This window comes from Equus przewalskii, chromosome 4, assembly GCF_037783145.1.
Source record: "Equus przewalskii isolate Varuska chromosome 4, EquPr2, whole genome shotgun sequence".
Lineage (NCBI taxonomy): Eukaryota > Metazoa > Chordata > Mammalia > Perissodactyla > Equidae > Equus > Equus przewalskii.
Genome location: NC_091834.1, coordinates 81,997,413 through 82,024,802, shown reverse-complemented (window position 1 = coordinate 82,024,802; position 27,390 = coordinate 81,997,413). Strand labels below are relative to the sequence as shown.

The window sequence follows — 27,390 nt, the reverse complement described above, 5'->3', positions numbered from 1 at the left end:
TGATCGGCTCCACTTTTACTCTCCTGATCATATCCTCAGCTTCCCTCTTCCTTGACCCCAGTCTCATCCCTACAGGCACACAGATTGTGTCTCAGTGAGCCCATGTGGAGTCTCATTACTCCAATATTGTCTTAACCCATAGCTGAAGTTTTGGTCCTTCTGTCCAACCCTAGTAGCTGTAGCAATAAATTCAGAAGCAACTCCAACACAAGAATTTGCCTTTGCTTTGGCTACTTTATTTACACAATTAGAGCTTATCTTTTATATTTTCCTCTGGCCAGCTTCCTTATAATTACCTGCTCTATAGAGAATCTCTCATCTCACAGTTCTCTGTCAGGTCATTTTTTTTCTTTTTAAAGATTAACCCTGAGCTAACGTCTGTTGCCAGTCTTTCTTTTTTCCCTTCTTCTCCTCAAAGTCCCCCAGTAAATAGTTGTATGTTCTAGCTATAGGTTATTCTAGTTGAGCTATGTCAGACGCTGCCTCATCATGGCCTCATGAGTGCTGCTAGGTCCGTGCCCAGGATCCAAACTGGCAAAACCCTGGGCTGCCACAGCAACGTATGTGAACCTAACCATTCGACCACAGGGTCAGCCCCATCTGTCCATGTCATCTTAGACAGAGGAAAACAGACCCTCCCCCTGCAATGGTATTTAATCAGTCCAACAACTGTTACAGACACATACATTCTCTGAGTTCAGTCATATAGCAATAGATTTACCCATGGTCATTCAGAGACTTCTACTCATGTATTTGGTAGATACATAAATTGTATGTATATACACAGACATAAAGAAAGTAGCTATTGGTCCTTATTACAAGTGAAAATCCAATCTATAATTGTTAGTGGGATGAATTTGCAGAGGTAGATGTACTTCTGGCCAGTCCTTCCCTTTTTGCAAATATCCTTTCCAACTACCCTACCCCTAATTGCACCCCTGACACACTCTATTGACACCGTCTATTCAATTATCTAGAGAATGATTTTGTTGAGGCCAGAACCAAGGCATTATCATTCAATTGGGAAATTGAGGCTACTTGATTTTAATTATTTTAACCATATCTAAATTTTCTTGTATTAGCCATATAAAGCAGGACCTATGCTAAGCATTGTAAATACATTCATTATCTTGCTCAGTCTTCACAACAACACATTATTGTAGTTTTGCATAATTCCTATTTTACAGATGAGGCTATCAAAGCTAAGGATGGTCGTTACCTGTCTCAGGTCACTGTCGTGCAACAGGGCTCAAGATGAATTCTGTATAATCACATGGTCAAGGAACAGGCTTTATTGGGGAATCTTACAAGCTGATGTCAGTAAAAGGAACACATTCTTGGAACCTTTCAACATCCCACAGAGAAACGGACCAGGGCCAAGCTCTTGCTGGATACATAATGGGTTTATGTTCCAGTGGAGGAACATTGCCCCTAACTGCCATCTCTCCTTATGGGGCCAGGGGATGAGTAGCCTGTGAAGACAGTGCAAACAGATTTTTTGGGTTGCAGGCATTCTGCCCTTAGTTGTCATCTATTTGCTGTAATTAGATGAGAAAGTCAGCTGCTCAGAATCTGGGGACCTTGGAACCCAGGAGGAAGATGCATTCCTTCTTCTGGGAGTGGGGAGAACACTTTAACCCCATCAATTTGGGAAAGCAAGCTCTCCCAACTCCAGCTATTTTATTGTTCAGGTGCCTGAGAAAGCATTCAGTGTCACTTTTTGAAAATTCTGCTTCACACACTGGAATCATACAGTTCTAAGTGTGTATGTGTGTACGTTGTGGGCGGTAGAGGAAGGAGTGCAGAATTTAAACCCAGATCTCTGTGACTCCAAAGCTGGTATGCTGTCCATTGCCTATAATACCTGTTAAGCTTCTCTTTTCTTCTTTTCTAGCCATAACTTCCAAAGCTCACTTTTATTGCCATCCAGCTCGGCTCTACTCCACCACAGGACAACCATGCTTCTTTCCTTAAACCACAAAGAATATTTATTTTAAGTGAAGATACGCTTCTAAATCTTAGAGGCTCCTTTTACCTTTTCTTAATTATACCTAAGGTCCTATTAATCACTGAATAGATAATGAATAGACCTTTCTTGAAAACTTTTTCAGCCAAGCATACTGCTCTCTCAGCTGCATTAATAGGACAAGAGAGAGGAGTCATAGTGCTTGTTTGTATTAAAGCACTTGTTCCCCCACCATCATTCAACAGTTACTCTTCTTTGAAAGTCCATGCCAGCCTTATATACCACTCTCTCACAATTCTTGTTGGAACCATTTAGTCCCATTTAGAATACTTATTTTTCTGAATAACTTTGAGGCTAAACACATGATTTCTCCCATTATCCTCATCTGTTTTGAAATTAATCCAAGTGTCATACAGCCTCAATTTTCTTAATTCTAATAAACTTTGCTTCCACCCCTGTTCAACCATACATTGGCAAGGGTTTATTTAGGACCTCTGGTTCATCTCGTGTATGGGTCAGGGTTATTCAGAGAAACAGAACCAATAGAATGAGAGAGGTTTGCTTTAAGGAATTGGCTCACAGGATTGTACGGGGTGGCAAGTCCAAAATCTGCAGGGCAAGCCAGTGAGCAGAAGACCCGGCAGGCTGCAAAGACTTGATGTTGTGGTCTGGAATTCAAAGCCAGTCTGGAAGCAGACTTTCTTTTTTCTCTGGGGATCTCAGTCTTTCCTCTTAAGGCCTTCAACTGATTGCATGAGACTTACCCCTGTCATGAAGCATAATCGACTTTACCCGAAGTCTACTGATTTAAATGTTAATCACAACTAAAAAATACCTCACAGCAACATCTAGACCGGTGTTTGACCAAACAACCAGACTCCATAGGCTAGCCAGGTTGACACATAAAATTAAACATCACATCTGGTGTGGTTCTGATGTTGAGATTGTTAATGATACTCCCGTGACCAGATTTTCTTCCTGCTTCAGGGACCACTCTTCAGCTTTCTTGTCTCATTGTTCCTTTTTTGGACAGCTCCTCTAAATATGACTATCAAGGTTTGATTCTTTGCTTGTCTGTTACATATTCTTCCTTCGCAATCTGATTTACTCCCAAAGTATCATCTGTGAAGCTTAGATTGTATTCTCTTTAGCTTTATTTTCATTTCTCTCTATTCACGGAAACCCTCTGAATTTCTTGGAAAATATGAATGTATGTTGTCAAGATTTACCTTCATATGACCTTTTTTGAGTTCCCATTCCTCCTAGGTTTAATTGACAACTCCTTCTCTGTATTCAACAGTACTCTGAATATATGTCTATTAGAGAACCTGCCACAAAGACTTTAGCATACCAGGAGTCCGCTTCTGTTAGATTTAGGACTTTCAGAGAGTGAAAAGGCAAGCCACAGAATGGTACAGAATATTTGCAATATATATCAATCAAAGTGCATATACATATTCTGGAGTATCTATTAAGAAAAAAATCCTACAAATCAATGAGAAAAAGGCAGAAAACCTAATAGAAAAAAAAAAAAACATGTAATTTGAATACATACTTCACAAATTAAAAAACAGAAAAGAAAAGCTAAAATTATTTTAAATCCCACTAATAATCTAGAAAGTGCAAATTAAAGCCACAATAAGATAGCAATGTAAGAATGGCTAAATTTATTTATTTATTTATTTTTTTGAGGAAGATTAGCCCTGAGCTAACTACTGTCAATCCTCCTCTTTTTGCTGAGGAAGACTGGCCCTGAGCTAACATCTGTGCCCATCTTCCTCTACTTTATATGTGGGATGCCTATCACAGCACGGCTTGCCAAGTGGTGCTATGTCCACACTCAGGACTGGAACCGGTGAACCCGGGCCGCCGAGAAGCAGAACGTGTGCACTTAACGGCTGCGCCACCAGGCCGGCCCCAAGAATGGGTAAATTTAAATAACACTGAGAATATCAAGTATTGACAAGGATCTGAGTCTATGAGGATTCTCATATACTGCTGGTAGGAGTGTAATTGACTCAATCATTCTGCAAACCAGATAGGCATTACCTATTATGTTTGATGATAGGCATACTGGCCGATCTACATATTCCATTCTTAATTATATACTCATTGAAAATTCACATCTATTTATAGCAGGGCATATATAAAAGAATGTTTAAAGGAGTAATGCACATAATAGCCAAACTATAAATAACCCATACATTCATTAATACTAGAATAGATACACAAATTATAGTATGTCTATGTAATGGAATACTATTCAGCAATGAAAATAAATGAATTATACATGACCATAACAGTGAAGGCAATTCTCACAAGCAAAATCAAAAGTGGCCAAGCAGGTAAGCTGAATCGATTACATAAAGTTCAAATAGGGGAAAAAAAGTTTGATTTTATTTACATAAGGTTAAAAATAGGCAAAACAAAACTAAAAGATTTAGAGATGCATATGGTGTGCATTTAGGTGGAAATGACAAAAAGTAAATCAAGGAAAATATTGTGCTAAATGTCAGAGTGGTCATCTTTAGACAAGAGGAGAGATTTGTGATTGGGAAAAGGTCCACGAGAGTCCATGAGGATACGCAGGGTATGGAGTGGCTGTCTGCCAACAGTACTCTATCTCCTGACCCATGTGGTGGTTACACAGGTGTTTGTTTTGTAGTAATTCATTATAGTGTATGATTAGGTTTTGTTACATTTTCTGTATGTGTATTTTACTTCATAGTAAAGATTATTTATATATATACGTGTATATGTATATATATAAATTATATACAGGAAAAGATGAAGTGCTGGAGATAGAGGCGAACTACTGGAATTGTATGGTGATAGGCATCCTGATGGGTACAAGACAAGCCAATGATTTCTGGTTGGTTTGTCGCACACCTTTAGGCTGAAGGAATTGATAACACATTAGCCCAGATGTTGGTGCATTCTTTTCCACTGAGATCACAATGTAGAAAGGCAATCAAGGGCAACCTGAGAGTGCCAACCTTTTAGACTTCAACAGCCTGTGACCCACACAATAAGGCTAACAAAATATACAAAACACGAGGTGCATGGGCTCCCAATTCTCAAACTAGTAGAAAAACTGGGCTTCACCCAGACTTCCCCTATTCAGATAATCCTGAGAATCTACAGTGTTGGTCACATTTTACCATTAACCCATCCCTCATCACAGATCTGTTTCCATGTGCTGGAAAGCAGCAAAACCTCTCCAGGCCGGACTCTTCAGACGCTGCCCCTGGACAGGCCACTCACTGGTTTTCTGCCCCTGATGGAGTACCAGTGCAGTTCAAGTCGGACAGGCCTACGGATATGGGGACAACCAAGCCACCTTCTTCAAGTAACTGCACTTTGTTGCTTAAGGACACCTCTGCCCCAGGTGCAGAGTTCCACCACTCTCCCTAAAACGTCATCCATCAAAGTGTGAAGGAGGATATTCTCTTCTGTAGTGTCATGTCAGAAGGAAATAGGTCATAGCAAAAAATCCCTTGGAGCCAAGTGTGGTAATACACAAAATAGGCCATTTCGCCAAGCTGAGCCCATGGTGCCAGGAGGGATTCCAGCATCAGCCACCGTCCACTGTGACTTTTCCCTCCAAGAATCAGGTGCTAGGTTAAGAATCTCAGCCTAGACTATCCACTCCATTATGGTGAATGTGCTCTCAAGAACTCTCTTTTGTTTTTCTCTCCGATCTTCTCTTTATCTTCCTTTCCTTTATTTATTCCCCCACCTCCATCCCCTCTCCTTCCCTCTTTCCTGTTTACCTTCCCTTCATCCTCGAATATTTACATGCTAGGCAATGTAGAAGACAGTAGTAAAAAATGCAACATGTTCCTTCTTTCACGGAGGTAACAATTTCCTGCCTTCTGGCCTTATTTTGGGTTATCTAAGAACCTCAGAAACGTTTTAATAGCTATCTCACAGAAAAGGAATGCAGTCCCAACTAATTTTCTCCTAGGGGTCTCTGGCCTCCTATTAACTCATCATTCATGGATAAAGTGATCAGTGGGAGAGAAGGACCTGCCCATCCTCCAAAGACCGTAAGTCTTTCCAAGAAAAGCAACTAACCTCTAGGCCCTCGCCAATGCAAAAATATCTTTTCTGTATAACATGGATGCAACATATTTAAATGCCTATCTTAATATTAAGAAAGGATCATTGACTTCTATTTAATTATTACAACAAATACTTGATGTATAAAAAGTTCTATGTATGAACAGTTAAGTGGAATATGAGGGGAGGAAGAGATGGAGGGAAGGGAGAAGGAGATACCCAGGAGAAAGGAAAAGAAGAAATGACTAAGTTCTGAAATATTTTCACACTTTACATTCAGAGCTGAAGAATGTGTTTGTCTTATCTCTGCTCTTTGAAAGTCTAATTGTTTAACAAGAGTTTCATCTGTCTAGCTGCTCTCCTCTTGACATATCAGAGGCTTCACTAGGAATGAGTTAGCCATAGCACCAGACAGAGAAGGATATGAGATAAGGCAGTCCACACAGACAAGACCATTGTTAACCAAAGGCTGGTTGAATTTAAATTAGGGCCTTGCCTGGTTGTTTTTCAATCCCACATTTGCCTAGTTGTGTTAGAGTGGAGAGTAGGAGAAAATTGTGGATTCAGCAAATATGGACACCAAGTCTCTCACTTGAGCAGGATTCCTGCTTCTCTTTCCCCATTCCTCTCACCCCTGTGGTCTGCTCCTTTAGTATATCCTAGGGCAGGCATCACACACTTTTTCTGTAAAGGGCCAGAAAATAAATGTTTTAGTCTTTCAGGCTAGACAGTTTCCACTGCAACTACCCGACTTTGGCATTGTAGCCCCAAAGCAGCCAGAGACAAGAGGTAAATGAATGGGTGAAGCTCTGTTGCAACAAAACTTCATTTGCTAAAATAGTGGCAGGCAAAAGGAGTGCAGACCGTACCTTGCTGACCCTGCTGTCCTAGGGTATAAGAGTACAGGCTTTAAAAGAGACAGCCTTGAGTTCAAATTAAAGCTGTCATTTATGAGGTTTATAACATTTGTCAAGTCACTTAACCTCTCTAAGCAGCTTTTGTCTCATCTGCAAATTGGGGATAATAATGCGTGCGTTACAGTATAATGAAAATTAAATCAGATCATTTATAAAAATTGTCCAACACTGTGCCTGATTCGTGTTGTGTCTTCAATAAAGGGAAATTGTCATTAATAGTCACTCATTCATTCATTCATTCATTCAGTTAGTCATTTGACAGATATTTAGTGAATGCCTATCATGAGTCAGGCGCTTGGTTGGGATACAGCAATACGTAAAGTCTATCCTTGATCTAAGGAATCATACAGTATTGGAGGGAAAACGAACACATGTACAAGTATTTATAGGGTCAGGAGATTAGTAGTAAGAAAGATACCATAATTCAAAATGCTTTGGGAACTAGTAAGAGTATATCCAGTTTAGTCTTGAAGCTACCTTGCTTTGAATGATGCTCTTTATACTTAGAGAAGTTGGTAATTTATTTCTATATATTGGATTTGAGATAGCTCATAAAATCCAAGTAAAACACATTCATAAAGGGGGGAGAAGATAATCCATGAGAATTGACTAAAAATAATGAATACAGTGAATAAAGGAAAAAGGAAAAAAAAACTTCCAGAGTTTAATAATTTAATTGTGTCTCTGTGGAATACCTGCCTGGATACATTGTCATTTTTGATTAGAAATATGAATTTTGGGAAGGGGTGATGGTTTAAGCTAATGTGCCCTTGAAGGAATCTGAGAGGGATCTTCCTATATCTGCCTCTAAAAATATGTATCTAGGAGTTAAAAATAAATACAAGTCAGCATGACTCCTAGAAGTCTGTATACTTGGGAATGACACAAGGTTCCTACTCTGTTGCAGGTTTGGTTTGAAGGAAACCCTTAAAACCTCCAAATCTTTAAGTTTCAGCCTAGCTTTTCCTTTCGCTGAACTGTTAACATGTCACTGTTAGGGGGAGCTCGTGTAGCTCTGCGATCATAAGGAGAGCCCTTTCAGTAGATTCGGCTCTCGTGATGGGCACAGTAACGGGCAGTGGTGAGCAGCTCAGGGGACATAGAGGTTGGACGGCTCTCTGCAGGGTGGCAGAGCTGGTGAAGGAGACAGTGCTGCTGCCACAGAGAAGTAGAGAGCAACTTTTATTAAATAATGAGATACCTGTTGGGGAATTTTAAAATAACAGAGGGGGCGAGATTTGTGGGGCCTGCCTGTACTGCATTAGCAGATGGAACAAGAATCTGCCAAAGATGAGGCATAATAAACACAGGGATTGAGGAGTTAAAGAACCGGCTGCCTAACCATTTATTTTCCTTACCTGCTCATTCTTCCTTCAAATATTTCTAAAGTACTTATTTATAAGTTTCAGAATCACTTCTCATTAAACTCTAAAAATAAGTTTGTGGGGTTCTTTTTTGTATTAAGCAACCAAAGAGAAAGGGGAAAGAGAGAAAAGATGGTAGTACAACTCAGGCACATGTACATGTGTGTCAATGTTTGTGTGTGTGTAGGGGTGTGTATATTTGTGTGTGTGCATGTGTGTCAGAAAATTGATAACATAAAGAGGACAAGCATTCCCAGTGTCAGTGACTGGCCTCTTCTGAAAAGCACGGAAGGCTTTGCTCATTACCGCGAGTGGTACCTGAATATCACCAAAAAGTTGGAGTTAATAGATATTCTGGGCCAACAGCACAAAATTGGCTGTCCTTGTATCCTCCTAAGTAAAGCACATTACTCATAATGTTAGCAGTATAATGTCAGCAGTATACCAGGGCAGACAGACAATGATAAAATGGGTATATTAGTGATAAACAGGTTACTTACAGGAGTTATAAATCTGAAACTCTCCTTCTTTATTTTCCATTATTAAATGGATTTTATTGTATGGCACAGAGGGGCAAGACCTCACTATCAGAAATAAATAATTAGAAAAATACGCAAATATTTAATATACGTGTCTGTACTGCATTTCCTTAATTCTAATATCATCTATTGCAGAGGGAGTTTGATTTAATAATCATTTTTCTGGACCAAAGAAATTCATTAAAGATACATAACAACTAAAAAGCAAGTTCCAGTTATTTGAAAACTTCAAGACGTGGAAATAAGTGCTTCTTAATCAAAGAAATGTGGGTTATATACATTGTCCACACTTTTATTGAAGGATGAGCAGGCTGGTCAGGCAGGACTAGAAGTGAGCTTATAAACTAAGTAGACAATCTTCTGACAATCCCATTGTCAGTGCACCATAAATAACCACCAATAGGAAACTTGCCAGTTTGTACCAGAGGATATGCCACTCAGGCCTTAAAGAACTTTGGTTCCCTTTCCAGCGGTTTATCTCACTGGCTATGCAATCCGGGGTCAGCCTCCTACTCATTAAGTCCCATCTTTAATGAGACCCTCTGTGACATATAGCCCCTGAATGCACAGATTGGGTTTCATCACCCTATTTTGTACTTTTTCAGCATCTCCTACTTCTCATTTATAGCAATTATTACAATTATAATTAAAATATTTGTGTAATTATTTATTAATTACACAGTCAGGAAGCGTGGGTCTCATTCATCACTGTATTTCCAGCTTCTACTTTGGTGCCCGGCCTATGGTCGATGCTCCAACTATATTTGTGGAGAAAATAAAATTATTTCACTCACTAGGCACCAGCGTTTCCATCAGTAAGATGAGGATATTACACTGAAAGATTTCCATAGGGTCCTTCCTGCCCTAGAATTCTGTGATTAATTTTATTTTAATGTATCCTCATTTAAAATTTTATATCAGAGGAAATTCCAAGTTTTAATTATAAATTGTCCATGCATCCAAAAATAATAGTAAGTAGAATATCAGTTTGGGAAAGACTCCTGTAGTATGCACATTTTATGCAATAATTTGAGAGATATGGAAATTAACTATTGATCTAATTTAAAAAAATGGGCTAGCAGAGTGTTCTCCCTTGGACTATAAGCTCCTTGAGGGGAGGGACCTTGCTTTGCTTATCTTTTTCATTGTAGTTCCTAGTAGAGACCCTGGCATACAATCTCTGTTGAATTAGTAAAGCAGGTTAAGTGAATGAAACGATGGGAAAATAGGAAGAAACAAGGAATGTAATGGAGAATTTTGTAGACAGAAGTCTCAGGAATTTAAAGGAAAAACAGGATTAGATAAAGGTACTTAGGTAGGAAGCATTAATAAGAATGATTTACAGAATTTCAGGCAAAGACATTTCTGCATTTAAAAGCAGTTTTCAAATTATTAGCTACAATAATATGTTTCATCCTCTACATTTAAAATAATGGAGGAGACCCAGTGCTTGACTGGAGGCCTCCCCACCCTCACCACTAGTCAGTTTTGAAAAACTCTTCCTGAAATTGAGATACTGTGTGCAACCATAGCCACTACCTGGCTATCCGTCAAAATAAGGCAGCAGCAAGTACGTTGAAGATGCATAAAGTTTTCCAGGTAGCTGAGCACCTCTTAATTGAAGACCGTTTAGAAAATAAAAGCTGTTTTTCTTTTTCCTTAGGTTGTTAGAGCACTTCTAAGGGGTGTTCTTAGTTTAGCAAGAAGAGGAGAACCGCTGCTTTACAGGTGCTTTAAGAAGATCAGAAAACATTTTTTCCTGTTACTATATTGTTACTTTTCCTCCCTTTGCCCAGAGAATCTTCAGAACCGACACATTTTTACTCCCAACTTCACACAAGTATAACACTCAGTGGCTCTTTATGGATGAAAAGCTCGAGCTACTCAACAGTTGCATCAGGACCAAAGATCCTTCAAAATCAGATTCCTACACAATATTATTTCATTATTTTCCTTGAATTCAGGACACTTGTCTATATCTACTTGTCAACTAGTAAACACAGAGCAGATATGATTTGAATATAAAAAGCAAAATATAAAGAGCAGAATTCGGTATCGTTCTTTTTAGGTCTATGTAAATCCTATCCTCACAAGCAGTTTTCAAAGAGGGATGACCAAATCACAGTGTTGCATATAAAATCATAGTGTTGCTCCTGCTTAAGTTTCATCAACGTTGCTGTTTCAAACCAATGACAACCACTAATGTCTTTATCAAGGGAAAAATAGGGTTGGCCCAGCGGCATAGTGTTTAAGTTCTTATGCCCCATTTTGGCAGACTGGGGTTCACCAGTTCAGATCCCAGGTGTGGGCCTACACACCACTCGTCAAGCCAGACTGTGGCGGTGTCCTACATACACAACAGAGGAAGATTGCCACAGATGTTAGCTCAGGGACAATCTTAGGCAAGCAAAAAGAGGAGGATTGGAAACACATGTTAGCTCAGGACCAATCTTCCTCACCAAAAAAATGAGGGGGGGAATAAATTATGAGTCAATTATCCCATTTAATTTTAATCATTAAACTGGTTAACCAGAAGTTCTAAACTTCTGTGGGTTTATCCTTCCATTGCTTCCCACTTCCCATTTTCATGTCATGGCCCACATAGAAGAGAACAGACTGTTTGAGGCCTGAGATGATGGTACTGAAGTTCCTCTCCTCTCCTCGTCCCACCGCCTTGAAGACTGAAGGCTTGGCTTGGCCCATTTCAATCCATGCATTTTTTGGCCCACAAGTGTACTTTAGCTCTCTCACCTAGAAATGTGACCAGAACTCTGATTCATTTATTTTTTTCTTTTTCAATTATTTTTCCTGACCCAGGGTTTGTGCTTAGATATGTACAAACCTAATGGCAATTGCTAGGTGACTTTGCCCTGTGTAATTTGGCTATATGGTCAGCAGTTGTTCTTGTTGCCATGGTAACTTGCTCAGAACAAATGATGTTTCCTCATATTGGGGGGGTCACATGACTCTCTTGGGCTGGTCAGTTGCACTTCTTTCCTTTGTTATACTTATTAGGTTAAATTACAGTTATTCTTTATTTTTATATTGTAAGTTCTTGGAGGCAAGGAACTACATCTAATTATCCCCCTGGTTTCTAAGACAATGCATAGCACCTGGTAGAGTTCCTAAAAATCTAAGTTTGACTCACTCAACAGTCTGGCTAAACAAAGCTAATGTGAAGCTGACATCATTGAGATTCTTTGAATATCCATACAAACAGTGAGAATGTCTATAGCCACAAATTTGGGGGTGTGAGCACCCACTGCGGAAAGGCAATGCACTCTTTTATTTAAGAGAGAAAGAATCCCAAATAGATCACAGAAAATGCTATCACCTGCATTTAAGGATTACGACTAGGGAAAAACACACTGCCTTTTATATCCCTCAGTCGTTATGACACAGACACCTATAAATCTACTCTGTTGCTATTTGGGGATTATCAAATCTCTGGTAAGCAGTACAATAGAGCTGGAATATGGCTTTTGTTGAGTCTGAAGCATGAGTTAGGGGAAGGAAATAAATGGGAAGAGGCTGACAGGTTGAAAGATGGAGTAAGAATCAAAAGAGATTGAATTGTAGTGTTTAAGTTAGGGAGAAATGATGTTCAACCAAGTGCAGTTTATATTGCACTGAATCAGTTAATAGAATTGAGGACAAAGGTCTATATTGATACATTTAAGTTCTCTATTCACTGTGCAGTATCAGTGAAGAAGGCTAATAGAATGCCAACTAAGATTAGGGGAAATATTAATAATATGTAATACTTCTGCAGAGCATCTCATACAATCAAAGACACTCTGAGTTAGAAAGTATCTTAGAGGTCATATAGTCTACTTCTCTCACTAATGTCTCCTTAAACTTTTGTGTTAGAGACACCCTTCTGAATGCCAGAATTCAGAGCATCACATTTGGAGGGATTAAAACACTCAAAATAACAACTAATAAGTTAGCAGTTATTAAAACTCGGCAACTACCATGACAAATCTGACAAGCATGAGCTTGCTCTTTAAAAGGAAAAAAAAAAGAATAAAAGCAACCCACGCTGTGTCTCTAGCGGCCCACACATGCCCCACACACCTCTCCATAAAGACAATGGGAGCATGGCAGAGCCACGTGTTCTCTTCTTACTGAGCCTGTCTTTGTCAGTTTCCCCTTTCCCCAGTAAAGCCTATTCCTTGTGTGACATCGTAGAATTTGTCCCAAACCCTGACGCATATCATGGCTATCTCAAAGGGACCCACCTTGCAAGACACCCCTTGTAGTATGTTCTATAAGTCCATTTCTCTTCCTTGAGGTCTCTTCCCTAAATTGTCCAATGTTGGGAGCATATTCCGTCCACAGAGGGCATGAGTTCTGCTTCCAGCAGCAGATGAAGAAAGAAACAGAAGTCTGATAGTCTACTCTTGTTGCTTCTCATGGCCACATGCTGCTCTTGGGTCCTGATCTCTGCCACGATGATGTCCTTGCTGATCTGGGTGCCGTGACACCACAGTGGCACATAGTGCCATTTACATGTTAGCTATTATTAGTGCTATTGTTATCATTGTTATTTTCATATTATAGTATTATATATTATGTATACTATTATATACTAAAGTTGATATAATGATTATTATGTAAATAACCTTTTTCTTATTGTTATTATTATTATTCACAACCCTTTACCTCAAACTCTTAAGAAGAGATGTATTTTGAAATTCCTATTATGGGATTTTTACTTTAAAAGGCAATATGGACATAAATGAAGATATTATGTAATATTCTCGGTGGCGTATAGAGCAGAATCCCATAACAAAGCCCATTAATATTTCTGCAAATAAACCTATGAATACATACAGTAAGTGGGAATAAAGACTATAGACAGCCTCTCCTTATTTCAGGTCAGGATTTGGCAGCAATTGAGTTAAACATCTTTTGGTTTTCTAACTTTTTGGATTTTGGAACTGTAGATAAGCGATCTGTGTTGTTATTATTATTATTATTATTATTATTATTGCTATTGTACTTATTATTCTTTTTTTAAATGACTATTACAATTTACTGTCCTGATTATTCTCTGCATGGTTCCCAGCTTGTTGCTATCTTGCCTAAGCTCAAGGTTCCCAGAATGGAACATGTTATTTTCAGTGTGACATGCTGGGCTCAGGGTAGAATTGATATATCACCCTCTTAATGTTGATATTAATACTATTGTGGCCAACTCACCACACTATGGTTTTCAGTCAACAAAAGCTTTATTTCTTTTTCATATGCGCTCCTATATAATCTCATGTCCTCTCTTGTTTTTTAGTGAAACTGGTTTTTGGAAACTAAATTTCTCCTTATGAAATCGTTTCTCCCCATGAAATTTCATTTTTAAGTCTTGGCTCATTTTCTCAGTCTGATGAGATAATTTTGGATCCTGATTGTGTCATCTCAGTATCTGCTATTGCCATGCATCAGATATAACTTTGATCAGCATGTCTTAATCCAATTTGGTGAGAAAAATATTGAAGAGGACAGTGCCAAGGGCAGAGTTGACATTGTTCGTTAGTGAACATTAGTCAACAATATTTGGAGTAGTCATTAAACAATTAAAGTTCATCAAACTGTATGACAATTCATATCTCCATCCTTGTGTCTAAGAATATCAAGAAAATCTTTATCTGAGGTCCTGTTAAAATCCACTTTCAATCTGTCGACAGAAATCCCATGACATGTACTATAGTAGCCTGAATAGAGAAGGAATTAAGGTGGATCTCACTTAATTTAGTCTTTCTTCCTTCCATCCTTCCTTCCTTCTTTTCTTTTTTGAGGAAGATCAGCCCTGAGCTAAGATCTGCCACCAATCCTCCTACTTTTGCTGAGGAAGACTGCCCCTGAGCTAACGTCCGTGCCCATTTTCCTCTGCTTTATATGTGGGACGCCTACCACAGCATGGCTTGCCAAGCGGTGCCATGTCCACACCCGGGATCCGAACCGGCGAACCCCGGGCTGCTAAAGCAGAACGTACACACTTAACTGCTGCGCCACCAGGCCAGCCCCTAATTTAGTCTTTGTAAATCCATGTTCCCTCTTAGTGGTTGCTATCTCTCTCTCAAAGTCATCATAAAAATCTGTCCCCACATTATCAAGTCTGTGTTCTTTGGTCTAAATATAACAACATTCCTTCTTTCCACTTTTGAAAATAAGAACATCTGTTCATCTCAACTTTCACAGCACCACTTCCATTCCCCATAGATTCTCAAAGAATTATTGAAAACAACTAAATGTGAAATACCCTTGACATTCTGATATATGTTAAAGATGACCACACAATTTATCATCCAAATAAAGATATTTTTAAAAGAGAAAGGAGACCTATTAATAAGTATCCTGGAAAGGCAGGCATAAGCTGGAACTGTCTCGGGCAAACCAGGATGTATGGTCACCCATAAGTGAACATGGCTGAGCATCTTCAGTTCATTCAAAGTTAGAAAGTGACTTTTACAATCTCCTCACCTGGCTAGCTTCAGGCCAATATTGGGCTTAACCATCTTTAATGGACAGTTGTCCTCCATTCCAGAAGAGGATGAGAAGTAGAGCAGCCTCCCCCTCCCCATTCCAAAAACTCATGAATCATTCCGTCTGAGGAACAAAAGATGCTTGAGTGCCTTTCTGGCTCTTCTTGAACTGAACAGCACTTGAAAAAGAAGAAGGAGGAGGAGGAGGAAGATGAGAAGGAGAATATATTTCCGGCCATATGTATTTTTCAAGCTTTAGCTAATTATGTGCTATAGCTTTCCTGACTCTATATTTTACAAATATTCTCTTCTTTTCTATTTGCCTTTCTATCATGTGCACAGATTCTCATGAAATTTGAGGTCTTCACAGACTCCTGTTGATGTCTTTAGATATGCCTTCCCACCCTTTTCTTCATTTTCTGAATTGTTTGCAGAAGAAAAACTGAAATTTCTTTCTGAATACCCTAATTAACCTCTTGAGCTTTCCTTCATTCCAGAACCTTAGCCATGGTTTCATCCTTCCCTTTATCAGGACTTTTTGAAGTCTCCCTTCCTGACTTCTGCGCGTCTGATTAAACTTATTCCTCTCACTAGCTCTCGTGAGACTTAAGATGTCCTAGACACTTTTTCTTATGATCTTGTCATTTTTCACACTCACAGTCTACTTGATGGCCAGAATTAATTTGAAAACTAGCAGTTTTCCTCATTACTTATTCTATCTTCAGCATAATTTACACATTTCTATTAAGACATCCCTTTTCAGTTTTATTTTCCTTTAAGCCTCTCAATCCCTGGAAAAAGTAAAAGAACCCAAAGAACACAAAGTAAATTTAGAGTCATTTGGAAAGTCTTAAGGTATTATTGTGAAATAAAAACTGAGTGGAGTAGGAATGTGAATATGGTGTTTTAATACTCAATGACAAGGCCTTTCCAGTAATCTATCAAAACATGCTTTGTACCCAGAACCCTAGAATCATTAAATAGGAGACAGGACAGAAATCAGGCCACTGTGAAGATAGGGGAACTTTCTCTCATTAAAAATGACATTTATTAATTTGAAACAAGTTGCTGAGGAGCTCCTTTTTTTCCTATATTTCTCTGAGGGGATTTTAAATCTACTCCCTTGGAAGATGTAGTATGACAGGAACACTTCCGGTGCTGCTGTCTTCCCACTTCATTAGCTTCCTGCTCAACAGGAGGGATGACTGAATGAGGGAGGCAGGTAAGAACCCCACAGCCACCAACCCATTTGCTGTGGGCCGAGGCACCTCGAGGAAGAGCTGGCGCTTGGACTACCCATTCTCAGGCTCTGCCGGGATTTGATTTCTTCCTCCCTGTGGTGTTGGATGAAGGAGGGACTGCTTGGGCTGGCTGACCACATCCTGTGATGAAGGGTCTCGTGGGTTCCGGGGGGTTTGGGGGATAATTTGGGAAGGCTCAATGTATTTTTCAGTCCAGTCTTTACAAAGAAGCGTTTAAAGACCCAAGTTGTGGGTTTTTTGTTTTTTTTTTTTAATGACAGTTGGTGCTGACTTTTGATCATTTATACTCCACTGGACAGAACCTAGGAAGTGATTAAGATTAACGTAGGATTTAGACAGAAAAGTTCACTTTGGACTTTCCCTGCAAATACCTAAAGGGAGCACTTGGAGTGCTCTTTAGAAGTATGGCATTTTCATATACTTCTGTTAATTCCCTCTTGGAACTTTAACCAGGAGTTTGGCAGTCTGATTAGTCAGGGGCATTTTCTGAAAAAAAAAAAGAATAATTATGGAGGGATAATTGCACTAAAAGTAATTAAAGCATTATTCAGCCATACTGATTTTAATATTGTAGCAGCATTGCATTACTAGCCAGGCAGATCAATAGACTTCAATAAAAAGTCTAGAAATGTATCCAAACACCTGTAGTCATTTAGTGTATGATAGAGGTGGCATTTCAAATTAGTGGGACACAGTATGTACCAAAATACAGTGTTGGGACAAATTTGGAGAAATTTAAATTTAGGTTCATTTTTACTGTATTCTGCAAAATAATGTTCATTTGTAGTAGGGAGTTAAATAATCTGTAGGGTTTATTGAGTATTTAATATATGCCAGGCACTATGCCAGGTAGTTTACATGGATCATCCCATTTACTACTTTTAAATGTCTTGTGAGGTAGATATTAATGTTAATCGTATTTTATTATGAAGAAATTAAAGTACAGATCAGCTTAACCCTTAGATCACTGGAGGCTGAATAGAGCACACAGTTAAGGTGAGGGGGTTAGGAATGGCTTCTAAGATCTAACCTCCAAGCTCGTTACGCCTTGAAAGAACTAGAAGAGACCTTGGTGAATATGTATGTATGGTTGTAGTATAGAGGAGATCTTTCAGAACTTGACACCAAAAACAAAAGCCACGAAGGAAAATATTTAACTACATAAAAATTTCAAGCCTCCTATATGTAAGAACATGCCATAAGTGAAATAAGACAAATCAATGCTATTTTAAATATGTATGACAGAGGATGTGTTAATGTACTTAATATGGAGAGAGCTCTGAAAAAAACTTACTACCTTAGAAGAAAAATGGACAGTAGACTTGAAGGCAATACACAAAAGAAATTCAAATAGCCCCAAACATGAAAAGTGATCAATTTTACCAGTAACCAAATAAATGCAAGTAAGACAAAGGACATTAATCCACAACTTTATTTGAAATAGTGGAAATTTGGAGACCTAAGCTTTTAATTTCAGGGAGTTTATTAAAGGTAATAGAATTTCACATAGCCTTTAAAATAATATTTTAAGATTGTAATGAAATGGAAAAATACCTGGTGTACTGACAAGACAAGTAAAAGAAAGCATTAGTGTCTTAATTTTGTTTAGAAACAAGGCACAGATATACATACGAAGAAAGCCTGGTATGTAATGCAGCAAACTGTTAACAGTGATCATCTCTGAGTGGAAGATTTAAGGTTGAATATTTCTCTTTTCTTTTTATCTTTCCCCCCTATTTTCCAAACATTCTATCATGTCCATGTGTCACATTTATATTCAGGAAAAATATATATATACACGCGCACATGCATGCACTGTGAAATAATGACTCAAATCCAGGGCCACTTCAGAGTATTGTTTCCCATTGCTAGTTATTTCTAGTTTACAAAGCTCAATCACATACACTTTCTTGTTTAACAGAAACACTACCCCAGGTAGGTTTCTGCTGCCACTTGTAATAGCTTAATTTTCTATTTCACACATTTGGAGAATAAGAGAATTTGTCTCCCAAGAATCCACTATTAGAATTCCTGGTCTTCCTTCTCATTTAAAATATATTCCTCCGTTCCAATTCATTAGAACCATCATCCATGATTCCCCTTTTGCAAAGAACCAAAGGATTTCACTACAGTTGATCTAGAAGGCAAACTTTATTCAAAGTAGCATGGTAACCAGCCTCGATATTCACCTTGGCCCAGGTTTGAAGCATCGAATAGTCTGTGGACAGAGCTAACAGATGATCTCTGTGCCTCAAACGTATCATCCCTGGACTTCTTGAATTAGATGATGGTCTCTTAGGTCCCTTCAGTGTCTGACAGTTTCAGATTCTGTTCTCTGCTCATCCGGTCTTCCTCATTGGTTCCAATCGCTAGTTCCTGTTCATCTTTGTAATTCATTTTACTTCCTCCCTCATGTCCAAGGCCAGGCCATTCTCTTTGTATTCTCTCTGGAGCCTGGAGAGGCATGGCCTTATCCTTTCTGGAATCTGGGTTCACCACATTTAGCTTCTGTTGATAACTGCCTTCTGTGACTCGGTGAGCCATAACTCAGCCCACAGACCCTGAACTGCCCTCAGAAATTATGTGGTCTCAGCACACATTATGCCATCAACTCCACTGAACTGAATCTCACCTGTTTTTTCTGCCTGCTTCTCTTTATTTTTTCCCCTTTTTCTCTTTTTAAACTCATATGTCCCTTAAAAGCTCTAGTTCCATTACATTCTTTCTCAGCACACTGAGACAATTCTAGATTCCAGGTCATCAGCTTTAGCCTATTGTTTCTTCGTAAAAATTTAATATAAACATTAGCTTCTCTTTACGTAATTTTGGTTCATTGTTTGCTGCCTGAGAGAGGACAAATCCACAATGAGGATCAGGGAGGAGTTTTTCCCATGAGCCCCAGCCCTTCTTTCCTGCAGCCTTTCAGTCATTCTGCACAGATGTCGCTTCTGTTGGTTCTCGCCACCTCACCCCACCCCAGACTGGGCAGTTCACTAATTAAATGACTGAATTCAAGAGTTCCAATGCATTACGGGCTCAGACACTATGGCATTATGTTTACAAATACATATTAATTTTATTGAATTTATATTATGTCACTGTAGGTTCAGCAAACAAACATTTCCGCCCTCTAACCAGCGATCCTATGCTCTGTGGAGTTCAGGAGTTCTGAAATTCACAGATGCTGTGGGTGATATAAGCCTGGAACTATTCTCCATGCTCTCTGATGTAAAATTTTATATTCATAAAGACATTAGTCGCCCTAATAAATAGTAAATGTTGAAAATGTATACTTAACATTTCTACTAATACAATGTTGAAAAATTATTTATAAATTGGAATTGTGTGTAACATTTTTTTTTGAGAAATAAAGAGACTTTGCTGCTAAGAAAATATTTCAATGCCACTGGTCTATTTAATGTCAAGCAAGCATTTTAGGCTCATTTTTATTTTCCAAAAGGTTGTTTTTGTGTGTACAGGCATAGCCTGACTCAGTCTCTATGAGTGCATATTAACTACTTGATACCTTATTTTCCTTACCTAAAAAATGGAGATAATACCTCATGGATCTGTCTTGCAGAATAAATAATGGAAACCATTGCAGCATTCAGTAAATATAAATTGCTGTGTGAACATTACTAAATCATATCCATTGTACTGTGTGCAGAAGCACTTTTCATTTGGGTTCCTTGCTAATGCATTAATCTGTTGCCAAAGGTTAGACCCTGGAACTGATGTCAAATGTGGATGAATTTGTTTCCCTAAGTACACATAGCTTTCAAAGGCAATATTTACTGATGAGAGACAGCACATTTTAATTTTTTTAACTTTTAATAGCAAACACGGCTTGTCTGTGAAAGCAAGTATCTCCAAAAATCAAAGATATTCCCCCTGAGTCCCAATGGTTAACTGTGACCCCCTTCTCATGGCTGGTATTCTGCCTGATGGGTCTTGCTTCCAAGATGGTGACATGAGGAGGGGTCACAGCTGTTGGATCCCTCACTGATTGATGTACCAATGAGATGCCACAGGAGATCAAGGCTGGCCTTTTAGACTATGCATTCCTTCACATTCCTCATTGTTTTGACTGCCAGGCAAGAACAAGATATGGGGGCACAGTCCCTCAGCAACTCACTCTGGTTATCACAGCTGCCGTTAGCTCTTACATCACTCTCCAAATCCCCAAAATTTTAGCACTTAATGTCCTTTGGTATTATTTTATGATGATTATTTTCTAGTTTATAATTTGTATTCTCTACCTCCCCCACAAAAGAGAAAGCGAATGCTAAGAGTTCAGTGAGCAGGTTCCTGATTTTGATAATTTGGTAGACTATAGACTATTTAAGATAGCTTTTATTATTTATGTTACATCACTAACCATGAAGAAATGCTTGACATTTATTTCCCACAATATGAGAAATTGCCAAGGTTAGCCCATTTTCTGTGCATTTCTGTAAATACAGTTATCCTGAAAGGCAATTTTAATGTTACATTTCTCCCATGTGCCATGCTTCGGGCGTCTGTCTATCTTGGGATCCAGTTAAATCACATGTGATGGTTTGATAAGTCCTGTTGTGATTCAGCAAAAGGAAGCAACTTCTTTAGGTCTGGATCAGCTGCATGGTTTCTATTATCTGTAAATTTTGAATATTATTTGAAAAATTAAAACAACAACACGGATTCAAATGCCTAATATATGTTTGAAATAAGATATTCCAGAAAATGTTTTATCATGTATTCATTTATAGATAATATCAGTCAGGGATAAGCCTGGCTCAAGGTGAGTAGTAACTGAGACCAGGAAGGATGGGATGTTTTCAATTTTACATTTTATTTCATAAGAATAGGGGATGCAGTTGGAATCTATTCTTACAGGGTAGGTGGGTAGTGAATTTAGTAGCACGGAACTCAACCAGATGTTCTGAGCCCCAAATATAATGCTGAATGAAGGAATGAGTGAATGATGGAATGGTGAGTGAGTATGAAAAGCTGAGGATATATAATATGAAAATTAAGAAAAGTACATTTAAGCAGAATCAATATTCTGCATGAAAAATAAAATCTATATCGCACCCTCCATTTCACAGATCTTTTTTGCTTTTCCTTTTCTGGCCACATTTCCCCAGTTCCATTTCTTCTGGTCACTTCTTGTATTTGCCAGAGCCAGTTCCTCTGATCGATGATAATCAGCATCAGTTCCCTGTGGTTCTTCGTGGATTGTTTTCCAACTGAATAGTAATTTTTTCTTTAACATTGCCTACTGTTTTAATTTTCATGCCTGTTTAAAATTCTTCATTAACTTTAATTAAGCTTTCCCAAGGCTTAAATACCTGTAAAACTTTTTAAAACTTAATCATTTGATTTGTCTGCTCAGCTTTCCTAGTCTTTCCTAGGTTTAAGACTGTTAAGCCTAAAATTGTGCCTGGGAGATGGTGTGATCACAGAGGGGAAAAGAAATGATGGCATTGTTAGTGAAAGTTTAATGATGAGTTTTGCTGGAAGAATCTCACACTTCACTGTTCTTTGTGTTTCATGCTGATAAGCAGCAAATAATTTTAAATGCCTTCATTTTAGATTTAATTTATTAAAAACACTTACAGTTTTCAAGTCCACATAAATACTGCGTAAAGTTCACCCAGTCTAGAAGAAAATGAACCTTATACTGTTCTTTGCAAATTTTGTTGCTTACCTCAGCAACTCTCTTTGATTTTAGTTCTGTAGACCATTAATTATTTTCTTAAACCTGCATTCATTTTTCTGATTAAAATTTGGATCTGGCAGTTAATCTTAAGGATGAATTACAGTCATGCATCCCTTAATGCCCAGAATATGTCTGTGAAATGCCTCTTTAGGAGGTTTTGTTGTTGTGTGAACATCATAGAGTGTACTTACAGAAACCCGGATGGTATAGCCTACTATGCACTTAAGCTATATGGTACTAATCTTATGGGATCACTGTTGTGTGTGCAGTCTATCATTGACCAAAATGTCGTTATGCGGGACATGACTGTATTCTGTTTTTCTTCGATTTATAGAAACCAAAACCAAGAGAGGTTAAGTTTACAAAGCTGGATACTAGCAAAGTCAGACCAGAACCCAGGGATTTGGCTGTTTTGGGGTCTGTCCACACACCAGTCGTCAGGAATCTTCACTCTAACTGTAAACCATATAGACATGACAACTGGTCTGAATATTGCCATTGTCACCTCAAGTCAACTCAAGTCTAGATGTAGTGGAAGTATTAGAATGTGTGTGTACCTTCTTAAGGCTCTGGTTATTTCTAGAAATGGCTATAGAAAGAGTTTACTTTAGTTATAATGGACAAAATTTTCTCCTGACCCTAGGAAAAGTTGTAACCCTCTTACTGTCCTGCTGTATGAACTCTAGGACTATGCCTTTATGTCTTTTAAATCCAGCAGATGTTTATAGTCAGTATTATAAGATCTACTGAGAATTATCAAAGGATATCTCTTACATTATCTGAGATGGCCCTGGGTCAAATTATTTCCCCTTCCTCCCCACAATGGATATTACCAAGATAGGCTCTGTTACTAATTCTGAGGAAGGGAAATAGAAATATGGATTGCTTTTTGATTAGAAAGCAAACAACCCTCGAGTGCACTATATTAAAATAAATATCAAGAGTATTTGTGGGTATTCTTGCTACAGATTATTTGCCCTGGGCTATTATTTTTATTTGGCTTTGTGGTTTTTGAGGTTTCCAATTGTAACATAAACCTTTTTTTATTGTAAGCCATAGAGACAGCTGGAAAGTGAACCATTTTAATATGGGTAAGTAGATTCTATGGTAAGATTTTGTGATTTTTTTTTTAAAGATTTTATTTTCCCTTTTTCTTCCCAAAGCCTCCTGGTACATTGTTGTATATTTTTAGTTGTGGGTCCTTCTAGTTGTGGCATGTGGGATGCTGCCTCAGCATGGCTTGATGAGCGGTGCCATGTCCGTGCCCAGGATCTGAACTGGTGAAACCCTGGTCCTCCGAAGCGGAGTGCGTGAACTTAACTACTCAGCCACGGGGCCAGCACCTGATTTTGTGCTTTAAAGAACTGCAATTCTTATCTATTTAATCAGTATATTTTCTCTTTATTTCTGTTGGAGTACCTTGTTTAATATAATTTGAAATGAAATTAGTTATTTTGATGCAATTGGAAAAGAGTTTTATCTTCTTATTTGACAAGACTACTTATTGGCTGTTTCAGTCAAATAAGTGATTTGAATGAATTTCACCCTAATTGAATTACCTGTTTTGTGTAGGTTCACCCCTCCACCTCCCATGCACATCCTCCTCATGAGTGACTGTAAGGGGTTGCAGTAGAGAGATATGACCCCACTTGTCTCTCTTCACCATTTTTGAACCTTTTTGATCCTTAGACATTTTAGAGAATTCCCTCAAAAATGCACAACTCTGTATTCCTTAGGGAGTCCATATTCTCCTTCAGCATGCCCACTGTATTGGGGATGAGGTCAGTATTCCTGTGACTAATTACTAGCTAAGATGCATGTGTCACAGAGGAAAAGTGTCCTTCAAAGCTAAAGTGATTCCTAACATTGGGAAAAGGGAGGAACATAGAATTGACCTTAAACCTATAGAATAAAGAATGTAAGCCTTCCTAAGTGATTCTCTCTCCTTTGTCTCTGTCATTGCATCTGGATATTCACATTCGGGATCCACATTTTTATACATAGATGAAAATAGCGTGATTTACTTAAATAAGAAATGCACCAAGCTAACATGGTGTCTAAAAGTCTGAATCTATGACCCTGAGGCAGTTTTCCCAAAACCTTTTGTAAGTAACTTGCAAATGAAGTGCCCAAATTGTATTGTCACTGTAGGGATAGCACAGGAATAAAGAGAACTCCACTAACCTTGATGAGACTACAGTGTCTCCTTGTATTTTCCTTCTAAGGATTACATCCTTCTAAAATCAGGTGTTGGACATCATGGTCATTGTTCAGCATTTGTCAGTTTAAACATATTCTTCAATTCATAGTAAATTTTTCTGTTTAAGAGATTATTTGTATGTTTGAAATAATGGAGTTTCAAAATACCCAACTTGTTGGTATCTACCAGACAAATCCCTCCCTGATCCAGAAGCATAATTGCCTCTGGTTGTTTGAGAAAATAGCCAGATTGGGCTTTTGGTTGTGGGTATTCAGCTATTGGATCTGTGCTGTCAGACAGTCCCATCATTCCTACCCTTCTATTTAAAGCTGTGACAGGAACCACATCAAGGAAACCCTACAGACTGCAGAGCAGTTGAGGAGTGGAAATGATTTACCCTTGGAAATGATAAATTCAAACATGGGACAGATATTTTTGAACAGCACTGCTATGTGTCAGGCACTACCCTAGACACGAAGTTGTAGAGATAAACAAAACAGACCAGTCATCATCCTGGTGAAAATCAGACAAACAAGGAAGATAGATAATAAGCAATCACATCAAGAAATAGGTAATTTCCAAGTATGATAGGTGCTATGAAGGAAACGTAGAGCAAGATTAGAGACAGTATAGTCAGAACACTTCACTGACATTGGCAGCGTAAGAAAGGCTCTCTGAAGTTTGGCCTGAAGTCACACTGGGTGGGCAGAGCCTTCCTGGTAGAGGAAACAGCATATATAAAGGTCTTGAAACAGAAAAGCCCACCTGTTTTAAAGAAGGGAAATGAGGTCAGGGAGGTAAGCTCCTGGTGAAACAATGACAGAGGGAGTATATGTGCAACTAAAGACGTAGCCAGAATCCAAATTGTTCAGGGCTTTGGAAATGAAAGGAAGGATTTTGAACTTTCCAATGTACAAGAAATGAGATGCCACTGAGAAATTTCTAGTAAGGGAATAATATGATTTTTGTTTTGAGAAATTTACTTTGCTATGCAGAGAACGCATTGGAAGAGAGCTAAGTAGGAAAAGGGTGAGGAATTTTATAATCAGATGTTTTGGTTCATTTGTGAGATGATGGTGATTTGATTTAGGGTGGTAACAATTGGAGATAGAAATGAGCAGACAAATTCAAGATGTCTTTTGCAGGCAAAATTGGCTACTTGGAAAATGTGGAGGGTGATAAAGACAATAGTCAATGATAGTTTCCCATGTTCTTGATGTAAGCAACTGTGGATAGTGTTACTGTATGCTCAGATGCAAGCAGTATGGGATGGGGGAGAGGGAGATCAATAATTGTCTTCTGTACATGTTAAGTTTGAGATGCTTGTGACATATTCGAGGAGGAATATCAAGGGCATAGTCAAATATATGAATCTGAAATTTAAAAGAGAGGAATAACCTGAGTTAGAAATTTGACTATTTTATCAGAATTTTTAGTTACAGCAATAAAAGCCAAATATGGCTAATTCACCCAAAAATAGATTTATTAAAGGTTATAGGGAAGTTCATAGACTTTCCAGGAATACCCATGGGAAACAGGCTCCAAAATCACCCTACAGAAGTCTTCTAGGAAAGATAACAATTCTGCCACCCATGGGCAAAGTCGTGGGTAGTACAGATAGCACCAGCCCTGTACACTGCATGCAGAGGACTCTCTCCCTCTAAGAGTGTTGTCTCAAGAAATGCAAGATAGGCAATGATTAAGGAAGAATAACATCAATAATATATAATTGACATGTAATCAATAATATATAAGGAAGAATAACATCAATAATAATAATATAATTACCAATTATAAAAACTAACAACTACAGAATCCTTGCTAAGTGCCAAGTACAAGACTGAGCACTTTACGTGGATTATATCATGTAATCACCACAAAAAAACCCATGCGAGAGAAACAATTGCTATGCCCACTTTATAGATGAGCATGTTTAAAAGGGTCACATATTCAATATATGGTGGAACTGAGATCCCAATTTACATAACACTCCAGAACTCATTTTTTTAAAATATGGTAGGTGTTATCATACAGCTGAGAGACCATGGAAAGTAAAAACTAATAACTGTCTCCTGGTTTGGCAACATGGGTGCAGTTGGTGACCTTTGAAAGGGAAACTTCAATAGTGAAGGAAAGAAAAATCTACAGAGGGCTGAAGGGTAAATGAAGATAAGATAGTGAGTGGAGAGAGCCGTTTTAGGTAACTATTTCGAGACCTTTGGCTGGGAAGAGAAGTAGAAAGATAGTAGCTGATGAAGGATTGGAGTCTCAAAGGAAGATACCCGCCCTTCCCACCTCCCTTCTCTTCCTCCCTCTCTCCCCCTCTCACTATTCCTCACTGTCATCACCTCCTCCTTCCCCCAATCATAAAGTAAACTAATGTACATTTGAATGCTTATAGATAACACTTGGTAATGAAGAAGAGGCTAAGGAAGTAGTAAGAGATGCCATAACCTATGAAGAGAGCTTCCTGAGCACATGGAGGAGGTACTGCCCAGAGGATGTAGAGTGGGGTTGACCTTAATGGAAGACACTTTTTCACTTTAGCTAGAGAAACAGAGAGGAAGGGAGTGGGTAAAAGACCTTGAAAACTCAGTTGTGGAATAAAAGTAGGGGCTATTCCTAGGATTTCTATTTGTTTCCAGTCAAGTATAGCGTAAGATCATCAACTGAAGCAAGAGGAAGGCGGGGATAGTTGGAAATTTAGTAGCGGGGGAGAGACCGGCAATATTTCTTTAACACAAATAAGAGAGAACCAGCTGACAAGAAAATGTAGTGAGATTTCCAGGCAGTGTTGAAATTTTGAATGTTAATGATCATGAAATTAAAGTGATACTAATCAGAAAAGTTGTATTATCCCTCCCATTCCCAGAAAGACGTTTTAAAACTATAATGGT

General features: G+C 38.5%; 1 protein-coding gene across 9 annotated transcripts in view; it reads left to right on the top strand.

The window, feature by feature from the left end:
* GRM8 (glutamate metabotropic receptor 8) overlaps window positions 1-27,390 on the top strand; it is a 718,262-nt gene that overhangs the window by 504,743 nt on the left and 186,129 nt on the right. The window lies entirely within an intron of this gene.